Consider the following 6,273-nt stretch of genomic DNA (forward strand, 5'->3'; position numbering starts at 1 on the left):
TCGAATGCCCTCCCACCTCAAATCCAACAGGTGATTACTCTCCCTCAAAGCCTTATTGAAGGCCCATCTCCTCCAAGAAGCCTTCCCTGACTAAGCCCCCCTTTCTGCATCACCCTGACTTTCTCCCTTTATTCACCCCCCCAGCACTTACGTACATACCTGCAATTTATTTATTTATATTAATGTCTGCCTCCCCCTCTCTAGACTGTAAGCTCATTGCAGGCAGGGTCTGTTTGTTGTTATATTGTACTCTCCCAAGTGCTTAATACAGTGCTCTGCACGCAGTAAGACCTCAATAATATGATAGAATGAATGAATGACTGGGATGGGCAGAAAGGAAGAGATGTGGCACTTGGTATGAGTCGTAGTATAGACCGGAATCCCTTTGAGTATATTTTTATTTTTATTTTCATTTGTAGAGTCAATAATTTACTCTGCTAGTTCATTCTGATATATTAAACTACTCTTTGTTCTGGTCTCCTATGCACATTATTTTCAAATAATCTTTCTCTGTCTGTCCCGCTCTTTAGATTGTGAGCCGCTTTGATTTCTGGGACCGTATGTCTGGCTTCTGTTACAGTGCTATGCACTCAGTGGGTGCTCAATAAATACCCTCGAATGATTGATTGATTGATTGATTGATTGATTGATACACCAGCTGGTCGGGATGAAGAAAGTGGATGAGCAAAGTTAACCAAGGTGGGAGAATTTGCCCAGCAGCGTGTCCTAGTTGAAAGAGCTCGGGCCTGGGAATCAAAGGATCTGGGTTCTAATCCCAGCTCTGCCACTTGTCTGCTGTGTGACCTGGGGCAAGTCACTTCACTTCTCTGAGCCTCATTTATCTCATCTGTAAAATGGGGATTAAATCCTTCTCCGTCCCACTTAGAATGTGAGCCTCATGTGAGACAGGGACTGTGTTCAATCCGATCATCTTGTATCTACCCCAGCACTTAGAATAGTGCTTGCCACTTAGTGAGTGCTTAACACCATAAAAAAACAAATAAACAAATAAGCAAACCCGGACAGAGAGTATTAGTGGAAGATTCCCAACTTCCTCACTTAGACTGACCATGTAGCTTATCAGGACCAGCAGTGGAGGTGAGGTTTCCAGAGAGGATGGATGACATTTTTCCAGAACAAGTTGGCCTGGAACCTGTAAGCTTCCTGAGGGCAGGGACTATGTCCTACTAACTCTATTGTAATCTCCACAGTGCTTAATACAGAGCTCGGTGCAGAGTAAGTGCTCAATAAATACTCCTAATTGATTGTCAAGGGAAAATAGTGTCCTGGATTTAATGCTGAATAACAGAGAAGACAGAATGCAAGGCATGTATATAGGATACCTTCTCTGCAATAATGATCACAGACCATGAAATTTAGCATTCTTGCTGGGAAGGGAAGTCCAAAATAACCAACAAATTTTAGGATGGAAGAGGAAGCAGTGTAGCTTAGTGGAAAGAGCATGGGCTTGGGAGTCAAAGGACCTGGATTCTAATCCCAGTTCTGTCAACAGCTTGCTGTGTGCCCATAGGCAAGTCACTTAACTTCTCTGTGTCTCTGTTTCTTTACCTGGGGATTTAATCCTATTCCCTCCTACTTAGACTGTGAGTCCCATGGGGTACAGGTACTGCATCCAACCTGATTGACTTGTATCTACCCAAGCGCAAAGCACTTAACAAGTACCATAAAAAAATAAGAATATGTTAGGAAGACTAAAGGAATGAAAGGAATAGATTAAAAACTAAATCTGGACCTGTACCCTTTTAGCACTTACACACATAGCTGTAATTTATTTTAATGCCTGTCTCCTAATCAATCATATTTATTGAGCACTTACTGTGTGCAGAGCACTGTACTAAGCACTTGGGAGAGTACAATATAACAATATAACAGACACATTCCCTGCCTGCAACGAGCTTACAGTCTAGAATGATGGCAGATAGTTTTGAACAAGCTGGGGACCAGAGGAAGGAGGTTTCCATTTAGACTCCCCTTCTAAACTCTGAGCTCTTTGTGGGTAGGGAACGTGCTTTAGAACAGTGTTCTGCACTCAGTAAACCCTCAATAAAGTACTTTTGATCAATGGGTTGATTGAAGTCACTTTGGAGAAGCCTGGAGACTGTTCAAAGACTCAATCCAGTTAAAATGTACACCCCAGAACAAAAAGCCCAGCTGACCAAACAGAAACCTGCATGGCACACTGGCAAGGTGAAGAAGTTGTCTTTCTGAAAAATGGAGTTGCTCACCCAAGTTGGAGAACAGGAAAGTCCATAAAGAATGACAGGTCAGGGGCCAATGGAAAATTAGGTGGGTCCAAAAAGAGCAGTTTGAAAGGGGCGTGAAAACTGATCAATCAATCAATCATGTTTATTGAGCGCTTACTGTGTGCAGAGCACTGTACTAAGCGCTTGGGAAGTACAAGTTGGCAACATATAGAGACAGTCTCTACCCAACAGTGGGCTCACAGTCTAAAATGGGGAGACAGAGAATAATATGATAAGCCATTCTTCCAAAATGGGAAGCAGTACGGCCCAGTGGATAGAGCACAAGATGGGTTCTCCCCCCCCTTCTAGACTTTGAGCCCATTGTTGGGTAGGGACCGTCTCTATATGTTGCCGACTTGTACTTCCCAAGCGCTTAATACAGTAAGCACTCAATAAATGCAATTGAATGAATGAATGGGAGAAAGAGGACCCGTGTTCTAATTCTGCCTCCACCACATAATAATAATAATAAAAATAATTGTGGTATTTGTTAAGCACTTACTATGTGCCAGGCACTATACTAAGTGCTGGGGTGGCTAGAAAATAAATCAGGTCAGACACAGTCCCTGTCCCACATAGGGCTTCCAGTCCTCATCCCCATGTTATAAATGAGATAACTGAGGCACAGAGAAGTTAAGTGACTTGCCTAAGGTCACAGAGCAGACAAGTGGCAGAGCCAGGATTAAAACCCAGGCCCTCTGACTCCCAAGCCCACTCTCTTTCCACTAAGCTGGGAAGGTCATGTCACTTCTCTGGGCCTTTGTTTCCTCATCTGTAAATTGGATATTAATCCTACTCCTTCCTGCTCATATTTATTGAGTACTTACTTTGTGCAGAGCACTGTACAATACAGCAATAAAGACAGAGAATCCCTGCCCACAGCAAGTTCCCAGTCTGGGGCGGGGAACAGACATCAAAACAAGTAAACAGGCATCAATATAAATAAGTGAAATGACAGATAATATACAGAAGTGCTGTGGGGTGGGGAGGGAGGGAAGAGCAAAGGGAGCGAGTCAGGGGGACATAGAAGGGAGTGGGAAATGAGGAAATGTGGGACTTAGTCTGGGAAGGCCTCTTGGAGGAGATGCATCTTCAGTAGGGCTTTGAAGCGGGGGAGAGTCATTGTCTGGTGGATTTGAGGAGGGAGGGTGTTCCACCAGAGAGAGGTCGTGTGCCAGGGGTCAACGGTGAAACAGGCAAATGGAGGAATTGTGAAAAGGTCAACACCAGAGGAGTGGAGTGTGCCAGCTGGGATGTAAAAGGAGAGAAGGGAGGTGAGGTAGGAGGGGGCAAGGGGCTGGACAGCTTTAAAGCCAACGGTGAGGAGTTTTTGTTAGATACGGAGGTGGATAGGCAACCACTGGAGATTTTTGAGGAGGGGGGTGGCATGCCCTGAATGTTTCTGTAGAAAGATAATCCGGGCAGTGGAGTGAAGTATGGACCTCATCTTCATCATCAGTATTTATTCAATACCTATTGGGTGCAGAGCAGTGTATTAGGCCTTTGGGTTGCACAAAATAAAGAGAAAGTACAGACAGTACATTCCCTGCCTTCGAAGTGCCTACAGTTGATTATGGGAAGCAGTGTGGCCTAGAGGGTAAAGCATGGATCTGGGAGCCAGAGGACCTGGGTTCTAAACTCGACTTTGTCACGCCTGCTGTGGGACCCTGGGCAAGTCACATAACTTCTCTGTGCCTCACCTCCCTAAACTGCACAATGGGGATTCAAGACCTGGAGCAGCAGCGTGGCTCAGTGGAAAGAGCCCAGGCTTTGGAGTCAGAGGCCATGGGTTCAAATTCCGGCTCCGCCAACTGTCAGCCGTGTGACTTTGGGCAAGTCACTTCACTTCTCTGTGCCTCGGTTACCTCATCTGTAAAATGGGATTAAAACTGTAAGCCCCCCGTGGGACAACATGATCACCTTGTAACCTTCCCAGCGCTTAGAACAGTGCTTTGCACATAGTAAGAGCTTAACAAATACCATTATTATTATTATTATTATTGTTATTCATATTTAACTCTGAGCCCCAAGTGGGATAGAAACTGCATCCAGCCTGATTGACTTGTATCTACCCAGCTTTTATAACATGGCTTGACACAGAGTAAGTGCCTAACAAATGCCATAAAAAAAAATTAAGATTACGTTGTTCACAAAGGGCAAGGACTCTGCCTAATTCCCCCGTGGGTATTCATTCATTCAATCATTTGAGCACTTACTGTATGCAGAGCACTATACTAAGTACTAGGGAGAGTACAATATAACAATAAACAGTCACATTTCCTGCCCACAACGAGCTTACAGTCCAGAGGGATATTCTCTCCCAGCGCTTAGTACAGTAATCGCTCAACAAATAACACTGACTGACTGATACTACTTCCTCTTGGTATGCAGTCTGGGGACATTTAACAAGAAAAACAATCCAACAAGTTAAATGCAAACTCTCCAGAAGACATTCATTCCCTTCCTGAAGACAGAAAAAATCTGACTATACAGGAATTGGAAAAAATTTAGAAAGATTTTTCCCTCTGGGGGATGGGACACAGAGCCCATGGTAGATTAACAAGGTGGCATGATTGAAAGGAAAGATCAAAGATGGGAGTTAAGAGACCCCAATTCTAGTCCCAGCTCTGCCACTGACTGCTGTGGGACTTGGACTCCGTGTTTCTTCTGCTTCATCTACGCACTTGGATCGGTTGACCTTTGGACAGTTGATATTCACTCCACCGCCAAACCCACAGCACTGATGTACATGTCTTTAAATCATATATTATAAATTACTTATTTATTCATATTAATGTCTTCCCCACCACCTCTAGACTGTAAGTTTGTTATGGACAGGGAACGTGTCTGATTTATTCATATTAATGTCTTCCCCACCACCTCTAGACTGTAAGTTTGTTATGGACAGGGAACGTGTCTGTTAATTCTGGTTTATCGTACTTCCCCAAGCACTTAGTACAGTGCTCTGCACATAGTAAGCGCTTAATAAATACCGTTGATTGAGTCATTTGTTCAGTCGTATTTATTGAGCACTTACGGTGTGCAGAGCACTGTACTAAGCACTTAGGAGAGTACGACAATAAACAGGTGCATTCTAGAGCTTACAGTCTAGGATTGATTGATGTCCTCAACTCTAAAGCGGGGTTAGCGCTCTGCTTCACTACTTCTTACATAGTGAGTTCTACGTGAAACAGGGACAGGGTCTGATCTGATTATTTAATAATAATAATGATGGCATTTGTTAAGTGCTTACTATGTGCAAAGCACTGTTCTAAGTGCTGGGGAGGCTACAAGGTGATCAGGATGTCCCACGGGGGGGCTAACAGTCAATCCCCATTTTACAGATGAGGTAACTGAGGCCCAGAGAAGTGAAGTGACTTGCCCAAAGTCACACAGCTGACCATTGGCGGAGCCAGAATTCGAACCCAGGACCACTGATTCCAAAGCCCGTGCTCTTTCCACTGAGCCACGCTGCTTCTCTGGTATTATTTAGGTACTTGGGACCTACTAAATGCTTCATAATTTCCATGACAACGGCACTGGCTGTTTTGATGTGGTGTGCTGAAGATGTCTCCCCACCCATGACACTGGGCACAACCTGCCCAGGGCCCCCGCCCACACCCACTCACTTCCTTTCATTCATTCATTCATTCATTCATTCACTCATGTTTATTGAGCGCTTACTGTGTGCACTGTACTAAGTGCTTGGGAGAGTAAAATAGGACAATAAACAGACACATTCCCTGCCCACAACAAGCTTCCATCCTCTGCCCTATCCACTCCCTCCCCTCTGACGTAACCTCATTCTTATAATACCCAAAACCCGGGTGGATTGTTACTAGGTTGTCCAGAAACATCTCACTGACTCCCCTCCACAAGCAGTCTGAAGCTAAAAAGCCATTTTGAAAAATGGCTGCGCTTGTGAATTCACGGTGCAATTGCCATTTCTAGAGTCACCATTTAGATTAAAAGTGTGGCCTAGAGGAAAGAGCAGTGTGACCTTGGGCAA

Source organism: Tachyglossus aculeatus, chromosome 7, assembly GCF_015852505.1.
Source record: "Tachyglossus aculeatus isolate mTacAcu1 chromosome 7, mTacAcu1.pri, whole genome shotgun sequence".
Taxonomy (NCBI): domain Eukaryota; kingdom Metazoa; phylum Chordata; class Mammalia; order Monotremata; family Tachyglossidae; genus Tachyglossus; species Tachyglossus aculeatus.